Raw genomic sequence first — 20492 nt, forward strand, 5'->3', positions numbered from 1 at the left:
CACTGAGCGACTAACACACACATAGACCTTCAACCGCAACAAGCCACAATGCCAACCTGCCTCAAACACCCTAGAACGGTTACCAGCCAGCACCACATCAACGTGACAAACTCCTGAGCCATCCCTTGTAACACAGAATAAATGTATGCACACATGTCATCAGACCTCAAACTAAGTACCTGTAGCTGACTATAGCTCTCCTTTCTACCTACTAAATGCACACAGCTCTTCAAATGTTGTTAATATATCACGGTTTGCAGACTCTTCACCATTTCAGACTCTTCTCTCTGCTGAACGTGCACCATCTGTCATGGTCTCAGAAGAATTTGACCCCTGCCAAATGGATAAGATATTCCAGACACATGACTGGAGATCTCATTGGGTGTCATCTTTCCTAAATTATACTAACCAGACTTCCGGTTCTTCCTTCACCTCTGGTTTCCTCTTTTGCCTACATTTTAATGTCTTTATTCACACTTTCTAAACCAAAAGATAGCCTTAGCCTCAATTTGTCTGTTCTCTTGTTACTGACATTCCTACCAAGTCATTTCTAGTCCATCACAGAATCAACGTTCTTGCATCAAACACACAGGGGGCTGTTCAGAAAGTAAATTTACAAGGTGATTTTATGAAACTGATTTTAAGAGATGGCAAGTAATCCCTACAAGTATTTAAGCAGCAGCTGATTGCTACTTTCCCATATAATCCAACAGATTCACACATTTGTTATACTACAGGATCAGCTTTTTTTACGCCAGCTGAGTCAATTGCCAGATCCTTGGTTATTAAATCAACTTCATATCCCATCAGTGAACACAAAGTTTATTGAGTTCCAGGCATGTTGCAAATAATGTCTTCAAGAGATGGGATGAATTCTGCTGGAAACTGGGGCACAGTGACTTTTGTACATCTCAGAGTATTGACTTGCTCAGTGATTGGTCCTCTGTGTGTTTCCAGGTCCTCGGGTTACACTCCTTCTCTCCCCACTGCTCTACTTCCTCTCCAGGACTGGGCATGTCATTCTGATACACTTTCAATTAAAAATGTTCTTGCCATAAATTTAAACAAGTTGACCATGAAATCCTACAGCAGAAACCACTTTTTTTTCATTAAAAAAAAATGGAAACACATGTTATAAAAGAACATTTAATGACATGGAAAAATATTCAAGATATATTGGTAGAGGGAAAGAGCAGATTTCTAAAATGCAAATGCAACATGAATCCATAGCTAAAGACAGAACGCATAGTATGTGTGTGTGTGTATGTCCACATGTGTATGTTTGAACAGGAAAATTCTAGAAAAATATTCACCAAAATCTTAGCAGTTAATCTCTTTAGGTGCCAAGTTTTCTAGAGATAATTTTTTCTTCCTTTTTCTTGACTATATTTTCAAAAATCTTCTTTAAAAGACATTATAACTTTAATAAAGATAAAATTTAGTGTTCTTTCCTTTAAAATTTAGTAAAAGTAGAAACATAACTCCAAACTATTAAACATCTCACCGCATGTCCAGAAAAATAGATTTTTGGATTCGGGGTCTGTATTAATATCTATTTCCTCTGTGCTTTTGGTGCTTAAAGAAACATTGTTTTGAGCTGAATATCTGCATTCCCCCCAAAATTTATATACTGATGTTTCTGTAGTGTGACTGTATTTCGGGTTGGGCCTTTCTGAAGGTAATCAGGGTTAAAGAAGATCATAATGGTAAGGTTCTGATCAGATAGGATTAGTGTCCTTATTACAAAGAGAGAGAGAGAGACATGAGAGTACCCTCTGAGTTCTCTCTCCCCCCTCACCCCACTTCCTTCATTTCCTCACCCCCATTATGTAAGGACATAGCAAGAAGGTGGTTAACTACAAACCAGGAAGAGGGAACTCACCGGATACCAAATCTGCAGACATTTTGATTTTGGACTTCTCAGGCTCCAGAAATTAATGAGAAAACTAATTTCCATTGTGTAAGCCACTCAATCTATGGTATTTTGTTATGGCAACCTGAGCTGACTAATGCAAACATCATGGTGCAACAAAATTATTTTTATTATCATGCAGAAATATTTAACATCATAGTTAATTTGAGAGGCAATCATATCATTTTGGTAACCCTTACCCATTGTTACCCAGACATGGAAGAAGTGGCAGTGCTCTCTAACACACACACTAGTGAATTCCAAATGTTCCTGAACCACTTCTTCTTCTAGGTCTTTTGTGCCTGATGGACTCATCATGCTCATGGTTGGGACCCTGGTGGTTCACACACGGTCAGTTAGAATTCAATAGGCATCTAGCAGACATGGACAGAGTTGAGGATACACAGACGGTGGAAATGGCAGGGGAGTTTTTTTATGGACTGGTTGGTGTAGAGGTAGAAATCAAAAAGGCGGGTAGAAATAAAAAAGTGTGGAAGTGCCTTGATGAGCATATTCTAATTGATGAAACCCAAAGGTATTTGCTGTAGCCCAACAGCTCAAAGCGAAAACTCCTCCTGCAGGATCTCCCACAACTTCAAAGGTAGAGTTGGGCCGGAAGAGAGGCAGAGGTCATGGGATGTGCCTAAAGCTTCGCATAGAATCTACAGATAAGTAATTCTTAAGTGTGAACTTGAACTTGAACTCTGGAAACTGCCGACCACACCTTTTTGGTCTCTGCAACCTTAGAGGACAGGGTGGACACCCCCCTCCCCCCAAATATTAGCATCCCTCTGAAGGCTCATTGTAACTGGACTCACTGAGCACGTCCCTCCAGGCCGAGGGCTCCGGACGCAAAAGTGGAAACAAAGCTTGTACACAATCTCCCTCCCTCCTTCTTGGTTTGGGAACATGTTTCAAAATGCCACTTTATTAGCAGCTAAACAAAAACACCTCTTCGACAGGGATGAGGGAGCGTGGCATAAACATGTCATTCCCACCTATTGTTCTGCAGAATCGAAATTCTCCTATGATTGATTATAAAAGGCAGTTATAGAGGAAACTGTTTGAGTCTGCTGAATTGAAAACAAACAGTGAGGCATTCAACGGCGAACAGATCTGATGGATTAAAACACGCTGCAGAAAGACAGCTCAGGCGATGCCTGAATAGACCAAGCCGGAATGAGAGGAGATTCGGCCCACAATTTCCAATCAGGAGCAAACTGGCAAAGTAACAGAATTTGAGGCTCCCTCACATTTACACTTTATCTGCTAATTAACATTAACATGCGCTGTAGAGGTATCTCACCAGCTTGTGGCACAATAAAAAAAAAGGAATGTGTTATCACCACAGAATGTGTAATTACTTTAAGCACTGGCTGAAAATTGCAGGGTATTTCATTTCAGAATTTGTATATATTTATTGTTAGAGATAAACTTGTTGAAGTATATCTAATCTAATTTTATAATTCCTCTTTAAGATAATTTTAGTGTCAGCAAGCCAAGGGCTGAAGTAAACACTGCCATAAATTGTAATACATTAAAATACCAGAGCAATATATCCATTCAGTCGTGACTTGATTCGCTTATTGTTCAAAGACAAAAAAAAAAAAAAAAAATCTCAGATTACAGCAGAACAAGATATATACATATTCTGTTGGGTTGCTTCTACCATGTCAGGTCCTGCCGCTAATGGAGTCTGCCAAAGGGAGACTCCATCACTCAGCTCCTTGGAAATGGGAATCACTTTTTAAAAGAATCGTAGATTTCCGTTTCCCTTAGGTAGAATTTATTATTTTTGTAAGATGTCTTTAAATTGCCCTGTACCTCCCCACAAGGGAAATGCATTAGGACAGATTATTTGGCTTTAAATCATAACTAGGTTAATATTTGTTTTAACTTTGAGTTAAGACCTAGTTTAAATTCCTCCTTAAATTGTTAAACAAGACAATTTGGGGCTATGAAAAGGAAACTATACCATGTTTTTCAGTAATACGATACTACGGCAGAGGCTACCAAATCATGCAACAGCGATTTCTTATTTTCCTACTAAATGCAAGATTATAGCTAGAGCATTGCCTGCATACAGACTGTTCATTTCTTAGCAGCATTCTGTCAAGCCAGCAAGACTTGGAAAGATGCAGAGCTAACACTGCCTCTGAGAAGGAAATGCTGGATCTAACACTATTTCTGTTCGATAACTAGCAATTTCTCTGCCTTTTTATGCCCTTGTTTCACCAGAAGAGAAAGAAAAAAAAAAAAGGATATATGGGATTGTATGATTCCCAATGGGCTTCCCCTGTGGCTCAGCGGTAAAGAATCTGCCTGTAATGTAGGAGATGTGGGATCAGTTCCTGGGTGGGGAAGATCCCCTGGAGAAGGGCATGGCAACCCACTCCAGCATTCTTGCCTAGAGAATCTCAAGGACAGAGGAGCCTGGTGGGCTACAGGCCATGGGGTCACGAAGAGTCAGACACAACTGAAGAGACTTAGCATACACACACACGTGGTTCCCAATATTGATACTATTATTCATATAGTTTGTGTTTTTAAGACCTAAAAACCTTTACAAATTTTCTCTCCCTTGTCTGCCCCCTGTTCCCTTGAGGAAGGCATTGAATTTAAGGCTCCCAGAGGATATATCTTATTATGATTCTTTTGGAATGAGCCCTAGAATTTTAATGTCTGCCCACTGGCCTCCCTGTTGTGTGAAAAATGGTGGAAGCTAATGAGGCCTTGCCTGACTCGGGCCATCTCGTAACACTGATGGATTGCTTCTCCAGGAGCCTTCCTACATGTTGCAATAATTAAACTATTATTGAAATAGTTGATTGAAAATCTTGAGACTTTGAAATTCTTTGCCTGGGGAAGCAACTTCACTCAGCGCATTCAAAACACAACTGGATTTTTCCTTTTTATGGCTGCCTTTAAACTAGAGAAATTGACATTTTATGTTTAATGATTCCTAGTGAGAGCTTTACACAGAGCTCAGCATATTAAACATGCGGCCTTATATGTAAACAAAACCCAGGGGTCACCCTGTGATGTAATGGGAGTGGCCAGAATTGAGGTCTTCCCCGGGGCTGACGGTAATTTGGGCTTCCCTAATTTGGGCTCAGACGGTAAAGAATCTGCCTGAAATGCAGGAGACCTGGGTTTGATCCCTGGGTCCAGAAGATCCCTTGGAAGAGGAAATGGCAACCCACTCCAGGATTCTTGCCTGGAGCATTCCATGGACAGAGGAGCCTGGTGGGCTGTACTCCATGGGGTTGCAAAGAGTTGGACATGACTGAGCAACTAACACTGCATTACACTGGGGCTGAGGGAAGAGAGAAAGGGAAGTGGCAATCCATGAGGTTTACTGTAGTGACCCAAAGCACTGAAAAGAGGTATAGGCCCAGGTGCTCTGGCCAAGGACCAGTTAAGTGTTCATAAGATGCTGTCTTCTTCTGATCCTGTCTACAGCTCCAGAGGTTGGGAAAGGAGGGGACTCTTCTTTCCAGACCTCATTTCTCTCTCGTTGAGCAGCGCTGTGATCTGTGATGTGCCCTTAAACAGCTGGCCTTGGTTCTGAAGTTGTTTCACCTCAAAAAACCTGTGTGTTCCCCATTCTCCTGTTTCAGGTGGAAAGCTTTTGGAACCTTGCTGAATGAAAGCAACTGAAGACAATCTGAGGTCACCATGGTCCACCCCATGTGAAAATGAATGCAGTTTTTCAGCCGGGCTCTTCAATGAGGAATGAACTTGAGTGTGTTGACCTGATACTGAGACATACTTTTAAGGCCTTTTCTAGGGATGCCTTTAGATGAAAAATATTTCCAAAATAAGACTTTCTTTATGCACACAGGGGACTTCCCCACTGGCTCAGGAGTAAAGAATCCACCTACAAGCAGGAGACACAGGAGACATGGGTTCAATCCCTGAGTCAGGAAGATCCTCTGGAGGAGAGCATGGCAACCCACTCCATCATTCTTGCTGGGAAAATCCCATGGACAGAGGAGCCTGGCGGACTACAGTCCATGGGGTCACAAAGAATCAGATATGACTAAAGAGACTGAGCATACACATTTTGCACACACACAGGGTCTTACCACAATTCATAAGAAGTGTGAGTTATTTGCAGTTTTTTCACCAGAATCTTACTTTTGGTCTTATCCCATGGCATGACCTTGAAGCCTGACCCTGAGCCTTCTCTTGGCCAACCCAACATTAATCCATGAAAAGAGAACTAATGGGATCAGGAAAATTCTGCCACTGGAGTCCTCCTGGGGTCTTCCTGTGACAGTCCATTCTGCAGACACTCTAATATAAACACTCCTATGGCTTTTCTTTCTTCTCATTTAAAGCAATTTCCATATTTGCATTTTGGTTAATATCATTTGTAATACTTTACTTACTCTAATTTGAAATGCTACTTAAAACTATTTCTGTAAGCCTTTGGAAGAACTTCATAAAGTCACCTGACCTTCAAAAACCCAGTGTACAAAGGTCAAAGTTGAAGCTCAGTGATGTATCAGTCAGGAAACAGGCACTCTCAAGGCATACTCCAACAGGGAACTTGAGGAGCACTTTGAGAAAGGGATGTGATGCAAAGATGCAGGAAGAATTAATGTGAAGCCCACAGGAACTCTCAATAGCCAGGAGCTTGTGCCACCCTTGGGTGGTGGCATGAACTTGTTTACAGCTATGAAAACCACCATCCTCTCCTTCATACACAGAAACTGAGGTCCCTGGTAGAGAAACAAAGAATGGATAACCCAGGAGACGGCAACCAGAGGAATCAAATCCCTGAACACATTCTCCTGCCCTCTCCTTTTCCAAGGCTGCCTCCACGGGGCAAGCCCTAGAAGCCAGAAAGCAAGCTATCAGATGCTGTTCAGACAGGCCAGGCTCCCAGGGCACAAAGCTGGGGGAAGGAGGTGGAAAGCGGATCTGGAGGGGCAAGCAGAGACTATCCAGCACAAGTGGGTTACTCAAGTCATTTAACTTATCAGAAGGAATGCCTGATGGAAAACAGGCTTTTCATGGGTTCCTGGGCTACTATAAAGCCCACCAGTAAAACAAACTCGCTACCACTTCCCACTTCTTATGGATTTTCATAATAGTCCTCAGAGGCCCACAACCACTGTTAACTACTGTTGTCACCAACATCTTTATAGAAACACATATGTCCCGCTTGTACATATGTCCATACACGCTAAGTGGGCTTTTTAAGTACCTTTTATCAAGAGCTACTTTTACAGGTGCTCAATTATTTCCTAATTGTTTACATGTTTCTTTATCACAGTGCCTTATTAACCATGCATTAAAAGGAAGTTCTCTATCTTTGTGATTTTAGACATAATTTTATCATCCTATGGTTTTATTAATGGAGCCTATTTTTTTCTCATTTTTAAAAACATTTCTCTCTGGATTTTTTTGTCAGACATCCTCTCCCCTACATTGATGTTTTGATATGAGTAACTAATTCTCTCATTCTCTCTGTCCCTGACAACCTAGGTTAGATCACTCAAAGACCATTTTTCCACTCTTAAACTATCAGCAGCTTTTCTGAGAAAATACTTCAATCAAAGCCATGACCTATCTCCTCTGCTGCTTCATCTTTTGTTTTTAGATTAAAAATCAGAATCAGGGATATACTATGGATTCGACCTGTAATTTCAGTCTGGGATGGCTTCATGTTGTAGATGTTGAGTAACCCTCTCTCAAACTCATATAGATCTGCTCTTTGACCTGTAGATCTATGTCTAAGGGGTTCATATTCTTAGTGGCTAAATACGAGCTTCCCAGGTGGCTCAGTGGTAAAGAATCCACCTGCCAGTGCAAGAGACTCAGGCTCAATCTCTGGGTTGGGAAGATGGCCTGGAGGAAGAAACGGCAACCAGCTCCAGTATTCTTGCCTGAGAAATCCCATGGACAGAGGAGCCTGGTGTGCTACAGTCCATGGGGTCGCAAAGAGTCAGACACCGCTGACTGACTACACTTTCACTTTCATACATTTATGTGTGTGCGTGCGTGTGTCTGTGTGTATAGTGTATGATCGTCAGTGTTGTAGAAAAGTGGGAATATGTCAGACTTGGAGTCACACAGTCCTGGGTTTGAGACCCCAATTTTGCTAGTTCTCATGATCATGGGCAAATTACTTAACCTCATCTTTGACTGTAACTTCATTATATGAATACCCAGTTGGTGGGAGATTTTTAGGTTTATTAAAAGGGATAATGAGGGTTAAATGTCTGGACTGTGATACCTAACAGGTATCAGTAACTGTCTCTCTAGTCTCTTCCTCTCTCCCCATAGTGATGCCCCGTATTGTTCGAGGGGAATCTGTCCTAGAGAGAGCACTCAGCCTGGGCTTCCCTGTCCTCTGCATTACATAATCCTCTACATGCAGGTCCAGCCCTCTCTTTTACTCTTCCTATTTGTTCCTATTGCTTTTTCCTATTCCTTCCTGCCAACTGCTGTGTCTATCAGAACTGACAGAGTTGAAGACCCATAGACCAGTGAACTAATGTAAACATGTGAACCAAGCAGGAATAAGATAAAAGTGATTGATAGTCCTGCGTGATGCAACAAAGATCCTGCATGCTGCAACTAAGACACGATGCAGCTAAATAAATAAAAATTTAAAACAAAGGCTGATTGATAAGACTGTAGAAAACTAGAGAATGTTCTGTCTACAAATACTCAAGATAACCCCCACACACACACACACACACACTTGGAGAAGGAAATGGCCACCCACTCCAGTATTCTTGCCTGGAGAATCCCATGGACAGAAGAGCTTAGGAATCTGCAGTCCACAGGGTCGCACAGAGTCAGACACGATTGAGGTGACTTAACATGTACACACACAAAGAAAAATACATCAGCCAGTTGGATTTGGCATATGGGCAGCCATCTTGTATACTTTCCTTACAGAAGAATCCACTCATTGTTCCAAATCTCAGGTATTGTGCTTCTGACGTCTGAGTTTGAATTATATTTATGGGGTGTCATCTTATAAAACTCTCTTCTAAAAGTATTTGCATATGATGTATAAAAATCATATTTGGTGGATACACAAATACTGGATATACAAATATAGCCTTTGGTGGATATACAAATGTAATAATCAAGGTTTATGTGTGCTTATTTATCTTCACTAAAAAAGTTGTCGATACAAGTGGGTGTCTTGCACAGTGGCTGGCAATGTAATCATTCCTGATAAATCAATAAAGCCAAATAATTATTAAAGGACTCCTCTAAGGGCAACATCAACAAGTTCTTGGACAAATGAATACAGAGTGTGGCTACTAGAAGTGGGGCGGTTTCTTGCTCAAAGATTCGGTGCACTCTGGGATCCAGTGAAATGATGTCAAGCTCTGTAAGCAGCATCTATAATCGCAAACTCAGAGCCAGACTCTTACACGCTTGCCATGTGGAAAGGAATGTGGGTCTTACACCTGTGGTGTTTGCTTTTTTTCAGACAAATACGCAAACTGATAACAAGACCATCTGCTTCTTCATCCTCAAATATAAAAGATGACTACACGTGCAGAGAACTAATCATTTCACTCCCTCTAACTGCTTGTCTGATTTCATAAACATCTTTGTTCATTTTAATAATGATTGCTTTAGAATTTTCTGATCCTCAGCTTTGTTTATATGTTCTTAACTGCCTAATAATGAAAAACTATCAAGTGAATTTCTTCAATTACAATTTCAACAACAACAACAAAAACACTTTCTTAGAATCGAAATCTAAATTTTTATCTTTCCACTAAGCTGCCTTCCGGGGCTCCCCTGGTAGCTCAGATGGTAAAGAATTTGCCTGCAATGCAGGAGAACAGGGTTTGATCCCTGGGTTCGGAAAATCCTCCGGAGAAGCGAATGGCAACCCACTCCAGTATTCTTGCCTAGAGAATTCCATGGACAGAGAAGCCTGACGGGCTACAGCCTATGGGGTTGCAAAAAATCAGACACGACTGAGTGACCAACATACACATGCTGCCTTCCAGAAATTATGGGGGATAATTAGGGAGGCACTAAATGCAAACTGATGAACAAGGATGAACCAGGATTTCTGACAAAATTAGGACCCTTAGAGAGAAAGCCCTGTGGCCATATCACCTTGCTTCACGCCCTCACTCAGGTTTTGCCTGCTTGAGTCTGCTCCAATTCTGCCTATAGTTCCTGCCATCTTGAACCAAAGTGGCTGCTGCTATCAGCACAGTCAATGTCATCCCCTGCTGATCATGGTAGAAGAAATTCCCTCTGCTATTAATTTTAGCAAGATTATAATGGAATTTTTCAAGAGGAACTTAGAAAACCAAGAGTAAAGAAAACAAGTATAGATCTCAAAACATTTGCAGAACACACAAGTGTTAACTGAAAGTAAGTGTCCTAGACAGGCATAGCTGGTATAACTGATGAGACCTCCACCATCTGTAGTTTTTCCTTCCCTCCACCCTATCTATCAAAGAGTCTAAAATTCAGAAAAGGAATAAGGTTCTAGAATCTTTATTCCAGATTTATTCCTGTAAATTACCTTGGCCAAGCTAGTTATTACTGGACTTTGGTTAAGTCAGGTTAAGAGATTTATGCTTTATGTTTATTATCATTTTCACAGTTTTCAAGCCCATATTATTTTGCAAATAAAAGTAACCGTACCTTTGTTAAAAGAGAAGGAAGGTCTCAGTAGAGATAAAAGAAGCAATAGGATCTGTCTAGAGTGGTCTAGAGTAGAGTCTGCAAATGAATCCATTTACTCTAGCAGGTGATGTGTTAAAAAAACCTGAGAATGGGTATGTTTGATCATATCCTTTAAACATTTTTTTTTCACTTTTGCCTATGTTTTAAAGCATATGTAATACGTAATCCAGGGAATATGTATACAATGTTTAAATAAACACTCACATGTCAGTTTGGAGACCACTGCCCACACAGATCCATAATGTGGTGGCTTCTACAGCAACGCAGGATCCGGGGGAAATTGTGTGGAGCTAGAACAGATTAGAAGGTGAAAGTCAGGCAAGAAGGAATCAAAACACCTAATATGCTGGTCACTTCCTTTCTATTATTTTCTTTATATCACATTTCTGGCCTCTGTATAATGACATCATGTGAAGGGCACATACTTTGCAACCAGACCTTCCTTACTTTCTGTGTGAACTTGGGCAAGTTCCTCAAATATTTACACCCAATTTTGTTTCTGTAAAATGGGATGTGTGATACCTGTGTTATGTGTGTTACTATAAAGACTAAATGAGATCATGTATATAAAATGCTTAGCATATTGCCTGTTATGTCGTGAGTTTTCAATAAATGATGCTGTGTTCTTTTTCCCCTGACTCCACCACCATCACCCTTCACCTGACCTCAGCTGAAGTCAGCTTAGACGTCATCCCTTTTGGGAACTAGTTTCAATCACCCACTGATTTGCATCATCTCTGCCACCCTGAAAAGCCCCAGCATAGCTCCCATCCACATTATATTGCCATTTTTGATATTTGCCAGTCTTCTTTCAACCTACTCATTTTTCCCACTAAAGCCACCAGATTGATTTCCAAAAGGGCTAGATCCATGTAATTTGTCTCTGAACTGGCCATCCTCACTGCTGTCTGATAACCTCAGGAATAGCTTACTGAATGACTGCTGATTAAATGAATGAATGAACTTGCCCTCAATTTCTTTATCCTCATCTTCTTTCCAACCTCCCACTGACCCATGTGGCTCACTGATTCGCTCTTTTATTAATTTCTCCCTGCATGTTTCACCACTGCCAAACTTCCTTCCTAGTTCTGAGCCATTTGCCCACTGGTGAGAGTGGTGGCTGAACTGTTTTCACTCCACAGAACTCAGGAGCAAAGGCAGGCAGCTGTGGCTGGAACTCATCTCTGCCTTTGAAACCTAAATGAAGCCATCATCAGCAAGCTCCAAGAAGTGGTGAGCCTTGTTCACACTCAGATCAGTTTCTGTCTTCCTTACAATTGTTGCTTGCCTGTTATATTGATATAATACAAGAGTGACAGTGGAACTGCCATGTCCTCTCTGTGCCCCATGACTGAGGCACTCCAATTTGTTTATCATAATGAAGCTGTAGCAGGATCTACTGACTTCACTCTGTGGGAAAGTGACTTCCTTTGGCAAGGTCCCTATCACTCAGAGGATTTTTTAAATGTACTAGTCATGTGTGGGAAAATGTTCAGTCTAAGTATTTTTCTTTATCTAATCAGTTCTTAGGGCAAAGTGCAGATTACAGAGCATCAGTACAGAGAAGGAACTCATCCATAGGAGGAGAAACTCCCCCACCTAAGTTGAGGGACCAGGAAAGGGTGGTGTAGGGAAGCCGGTCATTTTCATGCAATGGACAGACAGTGTCCTTCTCCCCACCCGGCTCCACTGCTGCTCTGACCACAGCCTTCACCAGATGACTTTACGTCTGGACAATGGTTGATCCCAACCAAAGCGAGGCTCAGGGCATGGCTTATCCCTAAATCTTACTTTCAAGACCTCACCACAAACCTAAGTTTCTAGAATATTCCTCAGTGTCCCCCAAACCTCACAAATATCAACAAAGTATCCCTGATTGAACAGCCCTTTAACCCTAAAAAAAAAAAAATGGGCGATTTCTGCCCATGGGGAGAAAAACTTGACTTCAGATTTACCAAAGTACCATGTTGATTACAAGGTATTCATATTATTTAACAGCCATGTTATAAAGAAACTGCTAACTGCTAACTGCTAAGTCGCTTCGGTTGTGTCCGACTCTGTGCGACCCCATAGACGGCAGCTCACCAGGCTCTGCCGTCCTAGGATTCTCCAGGCAAGAACACTGGAGTGGGTTGCCATTTCCTTCTCCAGTGCATGAAAGGGAAAAGTGAAAGTGAAGTCGCTCAGTCGTGTCCGACTCTTAGCGACCCCATGGACTGTAGCCCACCAGGCTCCTCCGTCCATGGGATTTTCCAGGCAAGAGTACTGGAGTGGGGTGCCATTGCCTTCTCTGTTATAAAGAAAACAGAACTAAAATTACCACTTATCACCAAGGGTAGAATTATGCTCATATCTTTGGTATATTGATGATTCTAATCATGCTTGTTTCATGGGGAACCCTCTGAACTAAAGAAAATATTTTGTGAAATATAGTGGCTGACTTGTGGTGACTTTTAAATAAGGTAAGGCAAGAAAGAAAAAAGGTAAATATGAATAAAATTCTTCAAGTTTTTTACTCTTAAATGGAAACTATTCTGTGGAGATTAGATAAATAATAGCTTCAGTAAAATCAACAAAGAAATGAGCAATATATCAAATGGAAGTTTCTTTACTTTTATAGAGAAGTCACAAAACCTGCTCCATCAGATAACTGCCAAATTCCTCTCCAACTTTTCCCAAAGTTAATAAACTATAACCTGCTAGATATTCCAAAACTGTAAACTATGGAGCTACAGTGAATATTTCTGTCCTGTACATATTTGTTCCTTGGGCTCTTTCCTCTCTAAAGAACGATTGTTTTGGTCATCTTAAACACATGTCAATGTTTTTTAACCCAAAGAGATAACTGGCTGCTTTTGCACAGATTTATTCAAGAATAAACATTAGCTGGCTTTGCAATACTGCTCTTATAGTATATTATGCATACTACTACTTGCCAGAATAAAGTTTCAGTTATTACACATACATTTATAGATATACACATATGTGTGTCTATATACAGACAAGTAGAATTTTATATAGAGAGACTCTGTGTATATGAAAATGAGACCTTTATTTGCTTGTGAAATGTGCCAAAATATTAAAATTAGATAATTCAGCCAAGTTTTTCACAGCTTTGCCTGAAAATACCTTTTAAAATTCATGCAAAGTAGATTCATTTTCTTGAGAATCTCAGATGAATCCTGGGCCAATTACAGTTTCACAAATAATCTATTTGGCCCTTAAGAAAGCAGTAAGAAGAGGAAGAAGAAGGGGGGAAGGGAAAGGGAGGAGTAAATGAACCACAGGGAAAAAAATAAGTAGAAATGAATCAGTGCAAATTTACAGTAAAAGGAAATTATGTCTTCACTGTCAGAATTCCCCTCCTTGCTCAGAGAATTGGGGACCAGGTCTTTCTGGTTCCCTAAAATTCACCTGGTTTTCTAACACAAACCTTATTTGAAGGAACTGATGCCCAGTCATTAATATATCATAAAAATGGGTCCAGCTGGATTAAATCCCCAGAATGTATTCATTTCCCACATCACCTAACATTCTCCTTGAGAACTTCCCTCATCCTTGCTACTCATCTTTCCTCTCTAGACTTTCATCACCATCCTTCACCTGGTTTATGATGTTATTTCACATCTTCAGTTCAGTCACTCAGTTGTGTCTGACTCTGCGAGTCTTACTAGATAAGAATTGTTTGTATATATGTTACTTCAACAGGACCAAGGAAACAAACCCTCTCGTAAAATCTGGGTTGTTTCAGCTTAAAAAGACATAGAACAGTGTCTGTCTCCTTGTAGATCTAATTAAATGTGTAGTGCATTAATAAATCAGTATTGAAAAAAAACTGGAACTGCAGCTAACATCTATGTCTTCAGGTGGTCTGGTCCATTGATGTCACTCATTGCCATCAGCATCTGTGGTTCCATGACACTGAAAGTGAGCCAAAGGTTGCTCAGGATTTCAGTGCAGACTAAAACACTTTCAGTATGGTTGGAACTGCCCTATTCTTTAATCACAACATCTTTCCTCATGTCAGTATCTTCATAAATTAGATTTTGTCTGCCCCGAATGAATTACACCAGGAAAGACCACTGTCATCGGATCAGTTGCTAGAATAAAAAAACTCTCATGCTATAAGAACTGTAAATAGAGTGCATTCATCTATTCAATCATTCATTGCATTGATTTTCCTTCTGTTTGGTTCTTTGTGTATATTTGGAGTAATCAGGTGCACAGAATTGCATCAACCCTAACCTTCAGTTCATAACCTGCCATCATCCTTGTCACACACAAACCTATTTCATCTTCCTTTATTGGTGGTTTGTCTAATGACGCATGAATTCCCTTAACCCCAACATTCAACCACAGAACTAAAGATTTACAATAACTCACATCTAAGTATTCCCACCCCATTTGTCCCTCCTGTCTTCCATGCGAGGAAATCACTATCTAGAATTTCTTATCCCCTTCCTTTCATTTAGTTGTATCTCATAGTTATGTATTCTATATAATATCTTCATTTTCATCTATTCAAAAAATATATCACTGCAAATGTTTTCATTCACAAAATAGCAAAGATTTTGTTTTTTAGAGATGCTTATGAGCTCCAGTTGGTGTACACAGGACACACAGGCAGGGTTCAGCAATCTCCAGCTGAAGGTTCGAGCCTGGGGAAGATGAAACCACTCAGAACTTTGGCTGGTCCCTTTGTCCCTAAGCCACAGCCTCAGCCTTGTACCCAGGAGCACGGCAGGAGCCAGCATTCTCTCCCAGAGGGTGCACTTCCCTCTGCATCACTGGCTGGCCCTCTCTGGTGGATGATGAATGAGGGCTAACCAAACTCGTATTTGCCATTCAAATGACCAGTCTATAGTACCAGTCCCATACTTAGTCAGTATAGCTTCCTGCCCATTCCCTTCTTTATATTACTGTTCCAAAGATGTCTCCATATGTGCTAGGCATTTACTCTTACAATTTAAGATAATGGCTCAAACCAACAAAAGCAAAAGTGTTCTGTCAGGGGAGCATGTAATTTCCCTGGTTCTGTCTCATCACAACAAAAATTTGAAGCGATAGACCAGCGTAAAGCCCTCAGACAGACCGTGTCACAGCTCTCAGACAGATCAGTGTTACAGCTCTGTGTTGCAGCTCAGTTTTATTTAGAAAATAAAGGAAAATACATCCTCAAGGCATGAGGGCATGCCAACCCAAAAGACCCGAAGAGAAGAGAGAGAGAGAGAGAGTGCGAGAGAGAGACCCCCGGCCCTTTGGCTCCTCTTTTTATGTTTTTTTTTCCTCCCCCTGGGCCTGCCCTATGTAAACTGGAGTAGCCTGGAGTGCTGTTTGTCCTACCTGAGGTCCTCACTCTGGTCCCCAGGCTTTCCTTTGTTCTATTTTCACGGGCTTTTCCCTTGTCTTTCAGCCACCACCATTCTGGACTCCTTTTTCCTATTCTAACTACCAAGCAACAATACAAACGAACGCTGGAAGAAGGACGAATCCACCATGGAGCTGTCAGTGATGGCATGCCACACTGCATCCTGTTCCTTCTCTTCTTGGATGCTATCAGCTCAGTACCTTCAAAGCACAGGTCCCTGTCCTGTCCTTTCCTTCCCCCTGTCTATGGTCCTACTTGGGTAAATGGTCCCTGAGAGTTGTAGGCAGAAGCTAAAGATGATTGGGATCCAAAACATATAAAAAAATATTGTTCTCGTCTGTATCTGTATCTCACTTTAGAATGTTTTGGTGTCTTTCATGGACAGCACATTATTGAAATTTCTCTGTGGAATGTGGGTTAGGCATTTTATAGAAGACAAAACTGAAACTCAGAGCAATCAAGAAACTTGGCCAAGGTCACCTGCTGTTGAGAATAGGTGGGACCTAGACTTTCTGATTCCTATTGAGATGCTTCTCCTTTTACCCTCTTCTGTACCTTCTCCAGGTCCACACCCACAAACAAGTGATGGTCATCAACCTACAGTCTTTTTGTGGGGAATCGGAATTGTGCCTTCCTTATTCAACTATTTTTCTCATAACATTTGCAAGAGAAATGCAATGAGACAGAGCAATCTTGGAAACACTCTCCTGGTGTATTTGTAATTTCAGTCCCTTGCTCTACTTTGCATAGCATGTTATATAAAGGCATCTTAAAGACAGGCTGCTAAATGCATTTTTAAATGGCTCTGTTGTCACTCTCTTGAAAAGAGGACACTTCTTTCTATTGTTCTTAATTATGTCTGTCCTCCCATTGTCACCTTTATTGTTTGAAAGCCCTTCCTCAAAGATGCTAACAAACAGTCCTTCAGGACAGCCGTATAAAGCCATCTATTCCTTTAGAACCAAAGGAAATCAAGTTTACTCTGTTCGTCCGGCCCTGTGGGGGTTAATAAATGCCCTTCATTCTTCTTATCACAACGAGAAAGGCTCCCAGTGATTCCCTCATGCACAGAAACAAAACTACTTTCTCAGCTTCACCTCCGCCCTGATCCCTCTCCCCGCCACTGTCATTTTTCGGTTCATAGAGTCTTCCACCAAGAACGGTTCTCCTTAATTATGCTCCATAATTCATAACTAATCACTGGCATTGTACAAAGGAATGAAATAGATTCATTTGAAAACATGGGGTCTTATGACCCATTATATTTCTGTACCTTGAACACTATCTGCATCCTGATGGATTTCATTGGGATTTCCATTTTTAATACTACCCCTGCATGTACAGGAATTATAAAAATCTGCTGTTACATGCAGCCTTGCTCGGCACTCGCTAAGGAAATGTTGCTCACAACCCACTCATGGCTACCTCCATCAAGAGCATCACCTGGGTCCTCTGGCATCCAGCTCCATGTTCTTCTGGCCTCCACAGGTTGTGGAAGTCCCCACAAGGCACCTGCAATCCCCAAGCTTCTATGAAATTGTTTTGGATTCCCCAGAGCTCACCAGGCTCATGTGGGCCTGAGTAAAGGGGCCAGGGGGTATGCCAAACAGCCGGTTTTTATTCTGACATTTGCCAGAAGGGAAATTGCTAAAATGTTTTAGGGCCCCCTTAGGAGAATAAAAATATCACACTGCCTTTAGCTTTTACCCCTCAGCTAAAATCAATGTTTTCTAAAAGAGAGAACCTTTTAATACCCTTACAAGAGTCTCTCTTCAGATCCAGATCTATTAATTAAGCACATACTTTTGGCAAGAGTTTTAAATAACTCCATTCTCATAGCAATCAGCTATTAATCATCTTCACGTCGCATTTGTGGAAACTCGGGCTGGGGGACTGATGGTCTATAGAGGTCACACAGCCTACTTGGAACTCTGTTCTAAGTCACACCTGTGTCACTGCCATCCTTCAATCCTGTGTCTGCAGCGGGAGATGAGGATAAAACGAAATACGCCGAGGCTGAGTCCTGTGCGGAGGTGTGCAATCGACTCACTCATTCTTTCAACAAATATTTATTGAGACTCTGCTATACACTAGGCATTCTTTTAGGTGCCAAAAATATAATGAGGCTCAAAAGAGACAAAACCCCTTGCTCTTAAGGAATTTATGTCTGCTTGGTCACTGTCAACAAGCAAGATGCAAAAGAGTAAAATATATAGCATATTAGGGACCATTAAGTACCGAGGAGAAAACATAAAATATTAAATACAGAGGAGAGATATGAAATGTCATGAGTTGGGAGGAAGGGAAATTTGGGGAAGAATAGACAGGGTAACCACTGAGAAGGTGGCTTCCTCAATATTTTTGGCATTTCACTTGCATCCAAAGCTCTTCGGGGTTGTTGTAGGGAATCCCATCCTTTCATTTCTAGGAAACACAATGTAAGAACTTATTTCCTTGTCTGTAAGAACACATTGTAAGATAATAAGAATATTATCAACTTGATAATATTAATCAACTGTCTGTTATTTGCAAATCAGTTTTGCCTTGGCTGGTGACTTAATGATGCATCTACAGGCCAAAAGCTGTGGTTGTGGTTCAGACAGTCCTTGGCTATTGCACAGAAGGTGGAGTGAACAAGAGTGAGGCTATGGGGTCACTCTTTCTACAGTCACATTCTGATGGCCCCCATCAGCAGTTTTGTAACTTTCAACATGTTTCACAACCTTTCTGTGCTTTTGAAAAAGCTGTGAAGATCAAGACATTATTAGTATTTACCACATAGGACTGCTATGAGGATTACATGAGAGTAACCTCGACAAGTCTACACTCAGAAAGGGTCTGGGTTGCAATTTATACATGTCATGTACATGTATAAATGTTAATTAATATAAGAGACATTGCTGTTGATGACACAGTCATTAAAAATAAAGAAGCAAAGATACCTAATCAATCCTATTTCTTTAAAATAACACTGATGGGATCTGGTATGGCAAATATCCAGCACCAAGGAATATTTTTAATTTAAGGTGTGAATATAAAATAAAAAGGCAGAGTTTCTTAGAAAAGAGTTTTAAAGGCAATTCCATATGTGTCTTGAAGCATAACTGACCTCAGTTCAGGATTTTGAAGAGTAACACTCATTAGGACACAGCAATATTTGTTAAGATGATTATTTTTCACTTAAAAAAAAGAACAAATTCTTCAAGGGTGGGACTGCATATCACTATCACCTGTATAGTCCTGGCCTCCAGGGCAACGCTCACCAGATATATATGAGGAGATCCAAGAAGATCCAACGACAGCTGATGTCTAAGTCTGGCATGCCCAAGTATGGCATGCCTTACACTAGGTCTGTGGTTTTCAAACTGCTCAACCTGGGGGGTTCTACAAAGATGCCTCGGGGGCTAGGCCCTGAGAGCAGGCTTCTAGACTTCTGCCTCTATTTCAATCACCCCTGTAGCTTCACTTTCATTGATTTTTATATACTAAATCCCATATCAGAATTTATTATTTTTGTCATATTGCTTTAAAATTTTTTTGAATTGTTTAAAAATCAGTACCCTATAACCAGCACATTACTCTAGTATGAATTCCATACAAGCATGCTCTCAGGATCTAACTCAGTGCTCGCCCCATAATAGCTATTCCATGACTATTTACTAAGTGATCAGATTATGCTGGAAAACTAGAATAAACACACATAACACAGTTAATGTGGAAATCAAATCCATCCACCTTGAACCAGCACAAGCAGCTATGAATTTAAAATAGACAGGATGGCTAAGGGTAAGGATTAGCATCTAGAAGATTTTATTTATTGTTTTCAATCACTGAATCCACTCAGAATATTAAGATGAGAGAGAAGCAATGTAACAGTAGATGAACAGATAATTAGTTAAAAGAGGAGAAAGAAGTCCAAACTCTGACGTCAGTCAAATCTGGCCTGAAGTTCTTTATTAGCTATGTAACATTGGCAAGTGACTTAATCTTGCTAAGCCTCAGTCTAGCCGTAAAGTGGGGATAACAACAGGAACTGTTTCACTGGATTTTGTGCAGATTAAATAAAATATTCCACGGAAAGTTCTTTCTGTATCACACAGAAAGCACTCAGTAAATGTTAACTGCATATATGTGTCCATACATTTATATTCACATACATACTCTCTCCGGAGAAGGCAATGGCACCCCACTCCAGTACTCTCGCCTGGAAAATCCCATGGACGGAGGAGCCTGGTAGGCTGCAGTCCATGGGGTTGCTAGGAGTCAGACACGACTGAGCGACTTCACTTTTACTTTTCACTTTCATGCATTGGAGAAGGAAATGGCAACCCACTCCAGTGTTCTTTCCTGGAGAATCCCAGGGACGGGGGAGCCTGGTGGGCTTCTGTCTATGGGGTCGCACAGAGTCAGACATGACTGAAGCGACTTAGCAGCAGCAGAAGCACATACTCTCTCTATATATACACACTATACATATACCCACTCTTTATGTATATACAGACTATATAAACATGCACACAC

At 40.9% G+C, this 20492-nt stretch overlaps 1 long non-coding RNA gene across 2 annotated transcripts in view; it reads right to left on the reverse strand.

Moving 5' to 3' along the window:
* The window catches only part of LOC145511652 (uncharacterized), a 450792-nt gene that overhangs the window by 313610 nt on the left and 116690 nt on the right, over window positions 1–20492 (reverse strand). The window contains exon 2 of one of the 2 annotated variants that reach the window (XR_014058028.1): window positions 10808–10893. This is a non-coding gene — a long non-coding RNA (uncharacterized LOC145511652). Of the gene's footprint in view, window positions 1–9073; window positions 10894–20492 lie in introns of those variants that run through there. The other variant, XR_014058030.1, reaches the window with a different exon arrangement.

Source organism: Giraffa tippelskirchi, chromosome 6, assembly GCF_054371585.1.
Source record: "Giraffa tippelskirchi isolate mGirTip1 chromosome 6, T2T-mGirTip1v1.2.pri, whole genome shotgun sequence".
NCBI lineage: Eukaryota > Metazoa > Chordata > Mammalia > Artiodactyla > Giraffidae > Giraffa > Giraffa tippelskirchi.